Source organism: Manihot esculenta, chromosome 13 (assembly GCF_001659605.2).
Source record: "Manihot esculenta cultivar AM560-2 chromosome 13, M.esculenta_v8, whole genome shotgun sequence".
NCBI classification, from domain to species: Eukaryota; Viridiplantae; Streptophyta; class Magnoliopsida; order Malpighiales; family Euphorbiaceae; genus Manihot; species Manihot esculenta.
Genome location: NC_035173.2, coordinates 2,258,176 through 2,276,180, shown reverse-complemented (window position 1 = coordinate 2,276,180; position 18,005 = coordinate 2,258,176).

Genomic DNA, 18,005 nt, shown 5'->3' with positions numbered 1-18,005 from the left:
GTTACCGGCGGCGTCCAACAGGGTGGACTCCATATGGGTGATTGTGGACAGACTCACCAAATCTGCTCACTTCATTCCTGTCAGGAGTGGCTACTCTGTGGACAAGTTGGCGCAGGTGTATGTGGACGAGATCGTCAGGCTGCATGGGGTTCCTGTTTCGATAGTGTCAGATAGAGGGCCCCAGTTCACCTCCAGGTTTTGGCGGAGTCTGCAGAACGCCATGGGTACCAGGTTGGACTTCAGTACTGCCTTCCACCCCCAGACTGATGGACAGTCAGAAAGGACCATCCAGACTATCGAGGATATGCTCAGAATGTGTGTGCTGGACTTTGGCGGTTCTTGGAGGCAGTGATCAAGCATAATTTAGCCACATTTTTATCATAATTATTAGTGCTTATTTACACATTTTTTAGTTTAATTTATGGTTTTTATCTTGTTTTTACAGAAAAGGAAGAAATTGGAAAATGGGAGAAAAAGTGCAGAAAAAGTACAAAAGGATGATTTGCCCAGTGATTTGCCCAAGATCACCAGATAATCTGCTCCAATCACTGCCCAGATCAAGCTAAAGCAGAAACCCGGAGGCAACAGACAGCAGTGATATGGGCAGTGATTTGCCCAAGAAACTCGAAGATCACTGGCCAAATCACTCGCAGAGACATAGAGGACTGACTCACAGAAAAGCGATCTGGTTAGTGATTTGCCCAAACACTTGAAGAAACTGGTCAAATCACCGGGCAAATCACTTTGACAGCAGAAACTTAACAGCAGAGCGGGAAAGACAGCAGATAACAGAAATCCGAATTTTCAGAAGTCCAAATCCAACTCAATCACTATCAATACAAATCCAAGAGCCACGAAAAGAACTTCTCATCCAAGGAATTCCAATTGCAATTAAATTCAACATCAAAAGAGGAGTCAAACACCAAATCAAAAAGGGATTTTGAAATCCTAGATGGATGAAAATCTGCAGCTATAAAAGGAGAGCCCCCAAACCAGCAAGGCATCCTCTGATCAGCAACTCAACTCGCCAGAAACTCTCCAGCATCTTCCTTTTTCTTTTCTTTTCATCTTTTTGTGTATTTAGTCCACCATGAGTGGCTAAACACTTTCTTTTCTAGTTGAAGTTGGTGAATTTCAGATTTTGTGATGAATTGGGAGATTTAAATCTCCATTGTTAAACTTCTATTTATTTTCAATATTTATGCAATTTGAGCTTTCCATAAATATTACTTTGCTTTTAGAATCAATAAAGGCCCATTGCTTTTAAATTGCTTAAGTAATATTGTTTGAATGATTTAGGTCCGTAATTGCTTAGGTTGTTCAAATACACATTTAATCAAATTGCATAATCTAAACTTGACCACGCGGTTGGCAAGGATAGAATTGGGTTTCTCTAAGTCTTAATGCAGTCAACAGTTGTTCGATGCTACAATGCCCCAAGGACGTTCCTTGGCAACTTATTGATTAGTGTTTGATTAGCGAACGTTTCCTAATCAAACTAGAACTAAGGAGGAATTTGGATTGTGAGAAGCGTCTTCCACATCCAAAACTAATTTATTGGAATAAATAGGAGAGTTAAAGAATCAATGATCAATTCTAAACAATCTGAAATAAGATCCATACTTCAACTAGAAGCTTCTCTCTTATTGATTTACTCATCTTTAAATTATTGCTTTCTTTTGTTATTTAGTGTTAATCCATCAACTCAAAACCCCCCTCTTTTAATTATTTGTTATTTACTTATCTTGGTTATTATTAGGAAGATCTTTAGTGTCAATTCCCTGTGGTTCGACCCTATTGCCACTATCTACAAGTTTATTGTTGATTGTTTAATAGGTTTATTTTTGACGGCTTCGACAACCGCCTATCAAAAATTGGCGCCGTTGCCGGGGAATTGATCTAACTAACGTATTTTTCTTTTATGACCAGGGCTGATTTACAAGCATGGCTACGGTAAGTATGTCTTTTCTCTCTTCTCAAATTTCTGAACTAACCTCTATGGTGAGAAATTATGGTCAAGCTCGACAAGTTCAACAACTTCAACAAGCACATGCATTTGAAGGATTCTATGGACAGCCAAGACATAATCCCTACCTTGACACATACAATACAGGTTGGGGAGACAATCTGAGCTATGGCTATGCTAGGACAGACCACTACCATGACTACCAAAGAGATCTGCAATACAATCCATGTTGGGGGGACAATCCGAACTATGGCTATGCAAGGGCTGACTACTACCAAAACTATCAAGCCCAAGCAACACCTCAAAACTCCCATATGGAACTTGAAGAGATGGTGAGAAAATTGGAAATTTCTGGGAAAATTCTCCAACAGCAAGTGGATCAAGCGGTCAACTCAATGAACGCGCACATATTAAGAAGGGAGGAAGAGCTTCAAGATCTATGGGACGATGACGAAGAAACAGACCAAGCTGCTGAATCTGCGGCACAAATCACCACTGTAGAACCTGCTGCTGTCCAAAAATCAGCACCAACCAAAGCTCCTGCTGCAAAAACAGCACCTGCTGTCCAAAAATCAGCAACCTCAGAAATTGCCCCAACTGAACCAGAAGTTGCTGCACTTGCTGAAACTGCCAAAATTACACCAGAAATTACAGAATTTGCTGCTGTCCAAGTTGCTGAAAATAGAGACAGCAAAAAATCAAAGCAAAAATAAACTTAAAAAGTAAAAATTCAGAAATATGCACCCCCACACCTAAATCATGCATTGTCCTCAATGTATAGGAAATATTAAAATGCAAAAGAAACTGAGTACTCCCCTGGGTGTGGTGTGCATGGTACGATCCACTTGATCAAGGCTCAAGTAATTGGAGAAGGGAAAAGAGTCCCAACTGCATTGAGCAAAAAGTGTAGCACTCCTTTTGATTTTGTCATAGCCCATCCTACTTTTTCCATGTACTCATGAAGTAACATGATTAGCTTCTCCTCTTTCAGATGAGATGTGCCTCTAGCCCTTATGTTTGCATTTTTTAGATGATTGGGAAGAACTTTGAACTCCAATTCATGTTTCTCTATGGTTAGCTGCAATTTAGTACTGAATTCAGGCAAAATAAACTCTACCTTATCCGGAGGTTTGGGAAGACATTGATCTGCATGCTCCTTTGGTTTGGGCCATTGGACTACCATTTGTTCCTCCTGGGCATGGACTGTTGGCATTGGAAGGATGAAAGGAGCTTCAATTTCCTCCTTCTGCATAGGACCTAACTGAGGTGGAAGACTGATTTGTGTTGGAAGCTGAAAGGACGCGCCTGAGAGGATTTCAGGTACTCCTTCTTGCACAAGATTGATCTGCAATGGAAGAATGAAAGGAGTTTCATGCGATGGAAGCTGAAGAGGTGCAACTAGAAGAGTTGCAGGACTGTCCTGCGGTCCAAGCTGAGGTGGTTCAGTTGGAGTTCCTTCTGACTGCGCAAGATTGATCTGAAGAGGTGTGATTAGCTCTCCTTTGTTCTGTGCGTGTTCGCAGTCCACCTGTTGGATGTAACAGTTAGTTTCTTTCAGTTCTGGCTCTTTTTGGGTTTCTTCCCTGCAAAGATCATCATTTAGTATATCATCTTGAAAAACATTTTCACTAAAAGAATCAATGATATCTAAATTATCAACAGGTTCTGTTTGATCAGTTGGTTTGGACAAACAGTATTCTGGTTGTGCCTCTTCAGCAGCTTGTTCTTGTACTTGTGAACTTTCATCATCATCCCATACATCTTGAAGCTCTTCCTCTCTTCTTAACATGATCGCATTTAATGAGGTGGCCATTTGATCCATCTGCTGTTGTATCATTTGCAAAGTCTTTGCCAACTCACTAATGGCGGGGTCTGAACTTGGAGGTGCTGGTTGGGCTTGGTATCCTTGATAGTCCTGGTAGTCATTAGCCTCAGCGTAGCCATAGTTCGGTTGGTCTCCCCAATATGGGCTGTATGTGTTATAGTGTGGATCATGCCTTGGCTGTTCATAGTATCTTCCATACGCATGTGCTTGTTGGTCCCTTGTATAGCCACAATTTGGATGGTCTCTCCAATATGGATTGTATGTGTCATGGTAGGGATCATGTCTTGGTGGCTGAAAGTGTTGAGCTCGACCTACGGTATAGCTATCCACAAGAGCGGTTAGTTTTGAAATTCGAGAATCAAGATCAGATGTACTTACCTCATCCATGATTCGGATCTGCGATGGAAGCTTTTTGTGCTCAATTTTTTTTTTTTTTTGGAATCTTAAGGAAGAATGTCCTTGAGTGCAGATTTGGCCCTAAAAGAAAAATAAACAAGTTAGATCAATTCCCCGGCAACGGCGCCAATTTTTGACTCGCGGTTGTCGAAGCCGGCCAAAAATAACCTTTCTGGTTATCAACAATTTACAACTGCAGATAGTGGTGAAAGGATCGAATCCACAGGGAATTGAGTACTCACCTATTTCTCTTATCAAGACCAAGAAAACAATAATAAACTAAAAATGAGATAAATACTGAAAGTCGGATTAAATGAGATAAACCAAAAATGAGATAAAAATAAACTGCAATAAAAGTAAAATGGGGGTTTGAGATTGATTTAATTAATAAACTACTAAAAGCAATTAAAATAAACGAATAATAAAATAAAAGAGAAATAAATAATAAGAAAGCTCTAGTTGAAGTATTGGATCCACTTTAGTCATTGGGATTGATCACAGACACTTTGTTCTTTTGGGTTAATTCAATAGATTAGTTTATGGAGATGGAAGACGCTTCTCACCACCATTATCTCTCCTTATGATTAAACCAATTAGGGAACGTCCTCTAATTAATTACTAATCAACAAATTGCCAAGGAACGTCCTTGGGCCTTAGGCATCAAAACAATTGTCAATTGCATTAAGAAATAGAGAGATCCAATCCTAGCTACCCAAACGTATGGAGATAACGCTAGATCATGCAATTTCCTTGGGTTTTATCCCAAGTGTTCTCATGTAAGAATAACCCAAGCAATTACGGACTTAAATTATTCAAACTAACAAATAATTATTTTGCAATAAAAAATCAACGTTGATTTCAATAACAAAATAATATGAGAATTAAATATGAAATTGCATGAATATTGAATCCCCAAAATTAAACAATATTTAATCAAGTCTCACAACTCATTAAATAACTAAAATTTCAACCAATATTCAACTAGATGGAAAATCAGCCACTCATTGACTGAATTAAAAACAGAAAAATAAAATAAAAAAGAAAAAGAAAAGAAAAAGAACCCGAAGGCGGTGGAGCTTGCGGAATTGCCGAATGGAAGAGATTGTCCGTCCCCCTCAATTCGGCCACTGAAGGCTCTATTTATAAGTGCAGAGGAGGTGTGCTATTTAGGAAAATTGCTTGCCTGGGAGTGAATCGAGTGCGCGAATGTCCACGTGAAGCTGGGGTGTGGAGCGCGTGAAAATGGGAAGTGCTGCGGTCATGAGCGTGAAGCGTGAGTTGAGGCGGGTCCACGTGCTTGTGTGTGAATGGGTCTTGATCCACTGGTGGGAATGGCGGGGCCCATGCGTGAGCTTCGTGAGTGGCGTGAATTGGTCCAGTGCATTGCTGAGGAGCTTTGGTTCGCGTGAGCGTGAGTTGCTGGAGCACTTTGGTGGAGCCCATGTGCGCGCGCTTTGATGAAGTGAATTGGAGTGCTGCTTTGGTCCCATGCAAGTGGAGTCCATGCGCTCGGCTTGGCCCACTGGAGGGATTGGCGTTGAAGCGGTTTGTGAATGGTGAAGGCGGGGCCCACGTGCGTGGATGTGTGGAGTGCGGCCCATGTGCAAGTGACGTGCGGAAGTGTGCTGTGCATGGCCCATGCGAAAGGTGGAATTGGCGTTGAATGCAGGCCATACGAGCTGGGTCCTCGCGAAGGGCTTGGTCCACGTGCTGGTGATCGGCTCATTTGCGTGAATTCTTTGGCCCAAGTGCTTCAATATTTAAGCTTTAAAATATTTTCCCCACTCAGCTTGTCTTGAATCCAATTTGGCAGACTTTCTCTCTTTTGTTCCAAATAATGCGGTTTTAGGGGGATTTTCTCCAAATTGTCCTTTTACACCATTTTCTGCAAAATAATATTAAAAGCAATAAATTAAGCAGAAATCATGTAAATATTTATCAATAATATTAATATAAAATAGACTAATTTATGCTCTATCAATTTTTACTTTTTAAGTTTATTTTTGCTTTGATTTTTAGTTTGCTTGCATTAGTTGAAATTTTTTTCATTTTTTTTTGCTTTCAATAATACACACACAACCACAACCATCTTCTTCTTTTTGTTTTGCTCTACTCAAAACTGATGAACTATGTTGAATGAGTCTTTCTTTCCATGACCCCATTGATGTGAAAACTCTTTAAACTTATGTTGAATCACTTGCAGTGGATTATATTCATGCTTGAGAATTGCCTTTTGAATTGAATCTTTGAGTTTGCCATGGTGAAAAATATATTGATGACCCTCAATTGATGAGAATAAGTTGAAAATTGTGTGAATGAACTTAATGTGACTTAATTTAGCAATTGGTGTTGATTTGCCCAAATCATTGAGAGAATGAAAATTCAGCAAAGGCAAAGACCTCAAAAGCACAAATCTAAGATTGTTCCAATGGTCGAAAGACTATGAACAGAGCTAGTGGCCACTTGGATAGGTGACCAACTGAAATATCAAAAAGTGTTACATCAAAAATAGGTTGGTGACCTTTCCAAGATCTAAAGTGCAAAAGCCTGAATAAAGTACTTCAAGGTAAGGGCAAGTCACACCAAAAGCTGGAAAAAGTCTTAACAAATAATGTGCATGTATGGTCTCTCTTGAGGAAAACAAATCCTAGCCATGGTAAGCAAAGAGAAACGAGGAAAGGAGGTAAGTAATCTTCATGCATATATTCTTCACTGCAATGCTTCAAAATAGGTATCTAGAGTAAGAGTTTAAGTGGAAATAAGGATCTAGAATGAGAAAGCTTATTTGACTATGTTTATTTGCTTGAGGACAAGCAAAAGGCAAGGTGTGGGGGTATTTGATAGAGCATAAATTAGTCCATTTTATATTAATATTATTGATAAATATTTACATGATTTCTGCTTAATTTATTGCTTTTAATATTATTTTGCAGAAAATGGTGTAAAAGGACAATTTGGAGAAAATCCCCCTAAAACCGCATTATTTGGAGCAAAAGAGAGAAAGTCTGCCAAATTGGATTCAAGACAAGCTGAGTGGGGAAAATATTTTAAAGCTTAAATATTGAAGCACTTGGGCCAAAGAATTCACGCAAATGAGCCGATCACCAGCACGTGGACCAAGCCCTTCGCGAGGACCCAGCTCGTATGGCCTGCATTCAACGCCAATTCCACCTTTCGCATGGGCCATGCACAGCACACTTCCGCACGTCACTTGCACATGGGCCGCACTCCACACATCCACGCACGTGGGCCCCGCCTTCACCATTCACAAACCGCTTCAACGCCAATCCCTCCAGTGGGCCAAGCCGAGCGCATGGACTCCACTTGCATGGGACCAAAGCAGCACTCCAATTCACTTCATCAAAGCGCGCGCACATGGGCTCCACCAAAGTGCTCCAGCAACTCACGCTCACGCGAACCAAAGCTCCTCAGCAATGCACTGGACCAATTCACGCCACTCACGAAGCTCACGCATGGGCCCCGCCATTCCCACCAGTGGATCAAGACCCATTCACACACAAGCACGTGGACCCGCCTCAACTCACGCTTCACGCTCATGACCGCAGCACTTCCCATTTTCACGCGCTCCACACCCCAGCTTCACGTGGACATTCGCGCACTCGATTCACTCCCAGGCAAGCAATTTTCCTAAATAGCACACCTCCTCTGCACTTATAAATAGAGCCTTCAGTGGCCGAATTGAGGGGGACGGACAATCTCTTCCATTCGGCAATTCCGCAAGCTCCACCGCCTTCGGGTTCTTTTTCTTTTCTTTTTCTTTTTTATTTTATTTTTCTGTTTTTAATTCAGTCAATGAGTGGCTGATTTTCCATCTAGTTGAATATTGGTTGAAATTTTAGTTATTTAATGAGTTGTGAGACTTGATCAAATATTGTTTAATTTTGGGGATTCAATATTCATGCAATTTCATATTTAATTCTCATATTATTTTGTTATTGAAATCTACGTTGATTTTTTATTGCAAAATAATTATTTGTTAGTTTGAATAATTTAAGTCCGTAATTGCTTGGGTTATTCTTACATGAGAACACTTGGGATAAAACCCAAGAAAATTGCATGATCTAGCGTTATCTCCATACGTTTGGGTAGCTAGGGTTGGATCTCTCTATTTCTTAATGCAATTGACAATTGTTTTGATGCCTAAGGCCCAAGGACGTTCCTTGGCAATTTGTTGATTAGTAATTAATTAGAGGACGTTCCCTAATTGGTTTAATCATAAGGAGAGATAATGGTGGTGAGAAGCGTCTTCCATCTCCATAAACTAATCTATTGAATTAACCCAAAAGAACAAAGTGTCTGTGATCAATCCCAATGACTAAAGTGGATCCAATACTTCAACTAGAGCTTTCTTATTATTTATTTCTCTTTTATTTTATTATTCGTTTATTTTAATTGCTTTTAGTAGTTTATTAATTAAATCAATCTCAAACCCCCATTTTACTTTTATTGCAGTTTATTTTTATCTCATTTTTGGTTTATCTCATTTGATCCGACTTTCAGTATTTATCTCATTTTTAGTTTATTATTGTTTTCTTGGTCTTGATAAGAGAAATAGGTGAGTACTCAATTCCCTGTGGATTCGATCCTTTCACCACTATCTGCAGTTGTAAATTGTTGATAACCAGAAAGGTTATTTTTGGCCGGCTTCGACAACCGCGAGTCACAGCAACTGCTGTCAAACTGCCACAACCACTGCTGCCCATAAATCAGCACCAGCCGAAGTACCTGTTACATCCCCTGCTGCTGTCCATAAACCAGCAACTGCCGGAAGTGCCCCAACTGAACCAAAATCTGCTGAAATTTCTGAAACAAACCAGCCCCCTGGAGAATCCAGCACAACTAGATTGCTAGCACAGGTAAGTTGTTGTCTACCCTCCCAAACTGAGATAAATCCAAGGCAAAATGCTAGTGCCATCACATTGAGGAGTGGAAAGGAGTTGCAAGACAATAGGGCTGAAAAATTGCAAAAACAGACCATGGAAGAAATTCTGCCAGAAAGTGATCAGGGCAGTGATTTGCCCAGTTTACTCGTAGGAACTGACCTGATCGCTGGGCAAACTAAGCTGTCCAGCAGTGGTTTGCCCAATTCTCCAGAGAAGGCAAAAAGTGATTTGCCCAAATCAACAGACCAGGCAGAATCAAGTCAAAGGCAGAAACAGCAACCTATGGAGAAATTCAAGGTACCTCCTCCCTTCCCAAAGAGATTTGCAAAGTCCCAAAAGGAGAAAGAGGAAAAAGAGATATTGGAGACACTCCGCAAGGTGGAAATCAACATTCCCCTACTTGATGCTGTAAAGCAAATTCCAAGGTATGCCAAGTTTCTCAAAGAGCTATGCACCAACCGAAGGAAACTTGCTGAACGTGAAAAGGTAAGTGTGGGGGAGTGTGTTTCAGCTGTAATCCAAAGGAAACTTCCAACCAAATGCAATGATAGAGGGATGTTCGCGGTTTCATGCAAGATAGGCAATGTGGGAATAAAGAAGGCCATGTGTGACCTTGGAGCTTCAATAAATGTCATGCCACTTTCCATTTTTAACTTGTTGAATGCAGGTACACTCAAGGGCACCAGTATTGTGATCCAATTGGCTGACCGATCCGTCGTCCATCCCAAGGGAGTGCTAGAAGATGTGTTGGTACAAGTTGACCAACTAGTCTTCCCAGCAGATTTTTATGTGATTGACATGGAGGAGGATAAGGGCAAAATCACCTCTGACATCTTACTTGGGAGACCATTCTTGAGCACAGCAAGAACAAAAATTGATGTGCATGATGGCACATTAACCATGGAGTTTGAAGGGGAAATTATAAAATTTAATGTTTATGATGCCATGAAATTCCCCAATGATGTTTCTCCTGTTTATGGCCTTGATATAATTGATGATTTAAGTCAAGAAACTTTTGATTTTGATCAAGAAAATTTACTTTATGATGGTCTTTGCAGGAAAGGAGAAGTGGACAGCAACATCACTGAAGCAGACAAAACAGCAGACTACTGTAACTTGCTGGAAGTGAGTGATTTGCCCAGTGATTTTCCCAGAACACCAGATAATCTGCTCAAATCACAGCCCAAATCAGACAGCAAGCAGACAGAAAACCAGCAGACAGCAGATACACCAAATCTGAAGCCCTTGCCCAGCCACCTCAAATATGCATACTTGGGAGCTGGAAATTCACTTCCAGTCATTATTTCTAACCAGCTCAGCCAAGAAGAAGAGGAAAAGCTCCTTGATGTGTTAAAGAAGCACAAAAAAGCAATTGGGTGGACCTTGGAGGACATAAAAGGCACCTCAAGACCATTCGGTGGAGGCTCATCTCACCAGAATCAGAGACAGGATGCAGCACATGAAGCTATTGATATACGGAGTCCACAAACAAGCAAGGTTTTCAAGGCTAATGGGCATCGTTTGAAGGGATTCTATGAAGGTTTTACTGTCCATGTTGTGGAGGAGGTTCCCTTGGATCCCCCTTCCCAAGACTGCTGAGCAAGACACTGAAGTCCAGCCCAAGACAGAAAACAGGGCGCTACTGGGAGGCAGCCTAGATGTAGTGATTTGCCCAATGATTTGCCCACTGCTTGCCCAAATCGCCGGGCAAATCGACTGAATGTACCATAATCACAAGTGATCAGGGCAGTGATTTGCCCAGTTGCCCAGATAAAGTAACCAGATCACCGGTCCCATCGCAAAACCAAGCACATCATCAGCAAAGGGCGTGAACAGTACCAGCCCAGCAACTGCAAAGGAGGAGTGATCTGGCCAAGTGATTTGCCCACTGCTTACCCAAATCACTGGTCAAATCACCCTGTCAAGAATCCAGAGGGCCAGCATTAAATGATCAGGGCAGTTCACATACCCAAATCACTTTAAGTAGTCTTTTCTTTTATTTTTTTTTACTTTTTACGCTATCTACTGTTTTTTTTAGGGAAAATTACTTTGTAGTCCCTGAGGTTTAACGTAATTAACACTTCTGTCCCTTTATTTTGGCGACCCAACACTTAAGTCCCTCACTTTCTTTTCTATCCAACTTCGTAGTCCTTCCGTCCAAAATAGCCGTTTGGGACACGTGAATTGATAAAATTAACCTTCTTCTTCTTCTTCTTCCTCCTTTTTCTGCAACTTCTTCTTCTTCTTCTTCTTTCTTCTTCTTCTTCTTCTTCTTCTTTCTTCTTCCTTCTTCTTCTTCTTCTTCTTCTTCTTCTTCTTCTTCTTCTTCTTCTTCTTCTTCTTCTTCTTCTTCTTCTTCTTCCTACTCTTTCTACAGCAGCTTCTTCTTCTTCTTCTTCTTCTTCTTCTTCTTCTTCTTCTTCCTACTCTTTCTACAGCAGCTTCTTCTTCTTCTTCTTCTTCTTCTTCTTCTTCTTCTTCTTCTTCTTCTTCTTCTTCTTCTTCTTCTTCCTACTCTTTCTACAGCAGCTTCTTCTTCTTCTTCTTCTTCCTTCTTCTTCTTCTTCTTCTTCTTCTTCTTCTTCTTCTTCTTCTTCTTCCTACTCTTTCTACAGCAGCTTCTTCTTCTTCTTCTTCTTCTTCTTCTTCTTCTTCTTCTTCTTCTTCCTACTCTTTCTACAGCAGCTTCTTCTTCTTCTTCTTCTTCTTCCTACTCTTTCTACAACAGCTTCTTCTTCTTCTTCTTCTTCTTCCTACTCTTTCTACAGCAGCTTCTTCTTCTTCTTCTTCTTCTTCCTACTCTTTCTACAGCAGCTTCTTCTTCTTCTTCTTCTTCTTCTTCTTCTTCTTCTTCTTCTTCTTCTTCTTCTTCTTCTTCTTCTTCTTTCTTCTTCTTCTTCTTCTTCTTCTTCTTCTTCTTCTTCTTCTTCTTCTTCTTCTTCTTCTTCTTCTTCTTCTTCTTCTTCTTCTTCTTCTTCTTCTTCTTCTTCTTCTTCTTCTTCTTCTTCTTCTTCTTCTTCTTCTTCTTCTTCTTCTTCTTCTTCTTCTTCTTCTTCTTCTTCTTCTTCTTCTTCTTCTTCTTCTTCTTCTTCTTCTTCTTCTTCTTCTTCTTCTTCTTCTTCTTCTTCTTCTTCTTCTTCTTCTTCTTCTTCTTCTTCTTCTTCTTCAACTGGAGAGAGAAAGCATGAAAGAGAAAAAAAAAAGGAATTTCACATTAAGAGAAGGGTATTTCTGGAAAAAATTATCACATCTCACTTTTGACTCTTTGACCAAACGGTTTAAATGGACGGAAGGACTACGAATTTGGACGGAAGAGAAAGTGAGGGACTTAAGTGTTGGGTCGCCAAAATAGAGGGACAGAAGTGTTAATTACGTTAAACCTCAGGGACTAAAAAGTAAATTTCCCTTTTTTTTTATCTCTTCTTCTTCAAGATTTCTCTTCTCCGACCCACCACTCACCCACCGGCAAACTCAAGACCACAATGGTAAGAATCAAAATGAAGGCCACCGGCGGACCGTTCATGTGGAAGAAACTAGGGCTGTCGAGACCCATCCCCTCCGACAGTGATGACCAAGCGCGGGACACCACCCAGCAGCCAGCCTCCACAGCAGACCCAGCAGATGGGACAACACAGGCAATAGGGCAGGAACCAGCAAATGAACCATCTCCAGCAGCCCCACAACAGGATGCTCCTCAGCCACCTGAAGACGAAGCCCCCAACCAGACAGTAGAGGCTCGTCTCAGAAGGATTGAAGATCGAATGCAAAGGATGGAGCGCTTGTTGGACCTGTTGGTGGACCATTTTCTGCCCCAGCACCGTGACAGACAGCGATTTGCCCAGTGATTTGCCCAGTACTTGCCCAAGTCACTGGTCAAATCACTCACAGGCCAGGGAGTCCCTTTCCCTTTTCTCCTTCATTTTTCTATATGTTTATTCACACATTGAGGACAATATGTGGGATAGGTGTGGGGGTACTGGAGAGTATTTATTCACTGATCACACCATCTTTTGATTTTTTTTCCTATTTTTGTTTCTTATTGTTTCTTATTGTTTCTTTTTGTTTCTTTTTGCATTATTCTTACCCCCTTTTTGCACACACCAGAATTTTTTTTCACACTTTTTGCACACACACACAGAATTTTGTCTTAGCTTTTGCTCTACTCAACATAGATAACAAGGTTAAAAGAGTTTCCTTATCTCATGACCCCATTGATTTGCCACCCCTTTAAACCTAAATTGAATCATTCACAGTATGTTACCTTCACTTAGGGAGTTTTTCTCTTGAATTGAATCCTTAAATGTGCTAAGGTCAAGGGAAATAAAAATACAAATACATGCAAACACAAAGCTAGTGTAACTCCCTATGAGTTGATTTGCCCAAACTATCATGAAAAACCAGCACAAAGCACAAATCATAAACCTGTTTCGATGGTCTAGACTATGAACAGAGCTAGTAGCCACTTGAACAAGTGACTAACTGAGTAACCGGGGGTGTATCACCCATGTACACAATCGCGTAAAAAGGTTAGTGACTTTTTCAGGCAAGGATAAAGATAAGTGCTGCTGAAAATAAAAATAAAAATAAAAAAAAAAAAGAAAGAGAGAAGAAAAAGGGCAAGTCACTCCTAGGGGTTGCATTAAAACTAACATAAAGGAATAAGCATGATTGATTCAAAAACCTTTCTCTTGACCATGGTAGGTGAAAGGAAACAAGGAAAGGAGAGGATGACCTTAGTGCATGTACTCTATACTGTGATAATTCAGATTAGGAGTCTAGGGGGGCTGATTAAGTGGTACTTAGGCTCTAAGGAAAAAGGGGGCTTGATTGGCTAAGTTATTTGTTGCTTGAGGACAAGCAAAAAGCTAGGTGTGGGGGTATTTGATCAAGCATAATTTAGCCACATTTTTATCATAATTATTAGTGCTTATTTACACATTTTTTAGTTTAATTTATGGTTTTTATCTTATTTTTACAGAAAAGGAAGAAATTGGAAAATGGGAGAAAAAGTGCAGAAAAAGTACAAAAGGATGATTTGCCCAGTGATTTGCCCAAGATCACCAGATAATCTGCTCCAATCACTGCCCAGATCAAGCTAAAGCAGAAACCCGGAGGCAACAGACAGCAGTGATATGGGCAGTGATTTGCCCAAGAAACTCGAAGATCACTGGCCAAATCACTCGCAGAGACATAGAGGACTGACTCACAGAAAAGCGATCTGGTCAGTGATTTGCCCAAACACTTGAAGAAACTGGTCAAATCACCGGGCAAATCACTTTGACAGCAGAAACTTAACAGCAGAGCGGGAAAGACAGCAGATAACAGAAATCCGAATTTTTAGAAGTCCAAATCCAACTCAATCACTATCAATACAAATCCAAGAGCCACGAAAAGAACTTCTCATCCAAGGAATTCCAATTGCAATTAAATTCAACATCAAAAGAGGAGTCAAACACCAAATCAAAAAGGGATTTTGAAACCCTAGATGGATGAAAATCTGCAGCTATAAAAGGAGAGCCCCCAAACCAGCAAGGCATCCTCTGATCAGCAACTCAACTCGCCAGAAACTCTCCAGCATCTTCCTTTTTCTTTTCTTTTCATCTTTTTGTGTATTTAGTCCACCATGAGTGGCTAAACACTTTCTTTTCTAGTTGAAGTTGGTGAATTTCAGATTTTGTGATGAATTGGGAGATTTAAATCTCCATTGTTAAACTTCTATTTATTTTCAATATTTATGCAATTTGAGCTTTCCATAAATATTACTTTGCTTTTAGAATCAATAAAGGCCCATTGCTTTTAAATTGCTTAAGTAATATTGTTTGAATGATTTAGGTCCGTAATTGCTTAGGTTGTTCAAATACACATTTAATCAAATTGCATAATCTAAACTTGACCATGCGGTTGGCAATGATAGAATTGGGTTTCTCTAAGTCTTAATGCAGTCAACAGTTGTTCGATGCTACAATGCCCCAAGGACGTTCCTTGGCAACTTGTTGATTAGTGTTTGATTAGCGAACGTTTCCTAATCAAACTAGAACTAAGGAGGAATTTGGATTGTGAGAAGCGTCTTCCACATCCAAAACTAATTTATTGGAATAAATAGGAGAGTTAAAGAATCAATGATCAATTATAAACAATCTGAAATAAGATCCATACTTCAACTAGAAGCTTCTCTCTTATTGATTTACTCATCTTTAAATTATTGCTTTCTTTTGTTATTTAGTGTTAATCCATCAACTCAAAACCCCCCCTCTTTTAATTATTTGTTATTTACTTATCTTGGTTATTATTAGGAAGATCTTTAGTGTCAATTCCTTGTGGTTCGACCCTATTGCCACTATCTACAAGTTTATTGTTGATTGTTTAATAGGTTTATTTTTGACGGCTTCGACAACCGCCTATCAGGCAGCATCTACCTTTGGTGGAGTTTGCCTACAACAACAGCCATCATGCTAGCATCGGGATGGCTCCATATGAAGCTTTGTACGGAAGGAAGAGCAGATCACCTGTTTGCTGGGAGGAAGTTGGAGAAAAGGCCTTGGCAGGGCCTGAGCTAGTAGAGATCACCAGCAGGGTGGTACCCATAATCAGAGAGAGAATCAAGACTGCTGCCAGTAGACAGAAGAGCTATGCAGACGTCCGCAGAAGACAGTTAGAGTTTCAGGAGGGGGATCTGGTATTGCTCAAGGTGTCTCCTATGAAAGGAGTGGTTCGCTTTGGGAAGAAAGGTAAACTAGCCCCACAATACATCGGACCCTTTGAAATCTTGCAAAAGATTGGGAATGTGTCGTACAAGCTGGATTTACCTGCTTCAATGGAAAGAATCCATCCGGTTTTCCATGTTTCAATGTTGAGGAAGTTTGTGTCAGATCCGAGCAAGGTTCTTAGTGAGCCTGATGTGGAGATCCAAGAGGATCTCACCTATGTTGAGCAGCCAGTGCGGATCATAGACACCCAGATCAGAAAGTTAAGAAACAAGGAAATCCCGATGGTGAAAGTCCTGTGGAACCACCACAATTTGGAGGAATGCACTTGGGAGACACGGGAGTCTATGCTCCAGCAGTACCCTCATCTCTTTTAAGGTTAGATCTCTTCGTGTTTATGTACTATGTATGTATGTTATGTGTATGCCATGCTATGTGTGCTAGTTGAGGTACATTCGGGGACGAATGTTCTTAAGGGGGGAGAATGTAATACCCGGCTAGACTCCAGTATCGGAATTCCTACCGTCCGGTGGAATCTCGGATGTCGGAAGCCTCTAGTAGGGTAGAAACATGTTTTCATAAAATGTTTTAAGGTATTTCATGGTTTTAAATATGAAAATTTAATGAGTTTTACATGAAAAGTCTTTGGAGGAAAACCCAGGTTCGGCCGCCGAAGCTCAAGTTCGGCCGCCAAACATGCATGTGTTTTGGAGGCACGTTAGGCCCCCGAAAGCATAGGTGAGGGAAGTTCAGGTTCGGCCGCCGAAACCCAAGTTCGGCCGCCGAACATGGCATGCTTGCGGAAGCACTTTCGGCCCCCGAACGTGGCCTGGCCAGCCACCTATAAAAGGGACCCTTAGCCGAAATGGACGAGCTTTCTTCCATTTTCGGCCACAGCTAGCTTCCAACCTCCCTCTTCCAAATCTAGTGTTTTTCCTCCAAATCCCCACCATTTTTCTTGAGTTTTAAGCTTGCATTGAAGGTTTTGAACTTTTGAAACAAGTTTTGGAGCTTTGGGAACTCAGGAGCTCATTTTCTTGGATCTCCAAGTTTAGGTCGTCTCTTTCTCAATCTTCAAGAGGTAAGAGCCGATCTTAAGCTCAATGTATGTTTTAAATAAGTTTTATAAATTTTTATGGGGTAGAAATGCATGTTTAAGTTAGTTGAGCTATGTTAGGTTTTATGTGATTTTTGAACAATGTAGCATGTTTGAGTATGTTTGAAGTGTTGTAGTTGGGGTATTTGATTGTTTGGGACCCCTAGGAACTTGTATGCATGTTTTAGTTGAGCTATATGCATGATTTGAAGTTTTGGGAGGCAAGAGGTTCATGTGAACCAAGTTTCTGCCATTCTGAGAGAAACCAGGTTCGGCAGCCGAAGGGACTTTCGGCCGCCGAACCCCCTTGTGGAGGCAGCATTCGGCTGCCGAAGCTTGCCCCCGAAAGAAGACTTTCGGATCTGTCTGGGACTTTCGGCCGCCGAAGGTGCCGCCGAAAGTGCCTGACTTTCGGCTCTGGAGGGACTTTCGGCCGCCGAACCTGCCGCCGAAAGTGCCCTGTTCAGCCATTTCTTGCATGTTTTTATATAGTTGTTTTGTGGTGTTTTAGGGGGTTTTTGGGGAGTATGTTAGAGTTATGTTTATGTATGTTTGGTCCCTCATTGGAGTCCACCTGTGTAGGTTCGGACCCGAGGAACCGAGGACCCCAGCAGTGAGCCAGCTGCTACAGAGTTTGTCAGAGCTAGCCAGAGGTGAGTGGAATAAACCTTAAGTTTTAAAATAAATGAAATATGAATTTTGAGCATGATCCATGCATCATGAATGCCATGAGATATAGTAGGTTGTTTGCATTAGTATTCACGAATATGTTGCATTGCATTTATAATGTTGATGTGGATTGGTTATTGGATGATCCTTTAGTCCTCATATGGCATGATGATGTTACGGCATGATATGGTATGGAAGTCCAGGTTGTACCCATTCTACGTTCCTGGCACGATGTAAGAGAAAGTCCAGGTTGTACCCATTCTACGTCCCTGGCACATTGGTATGTTATGATATGTTATGATAAGGGAAAGACCGGTTGTACCCATTCTACGTCCCGGCACAGTTGGACTATGTAGAGGACTATTGGTGACAATACCATCCGAGATGTGATTAGTTGTGATGTGTTGCATTACATAATGGCATGAAATTTTAATGTATGATTTCA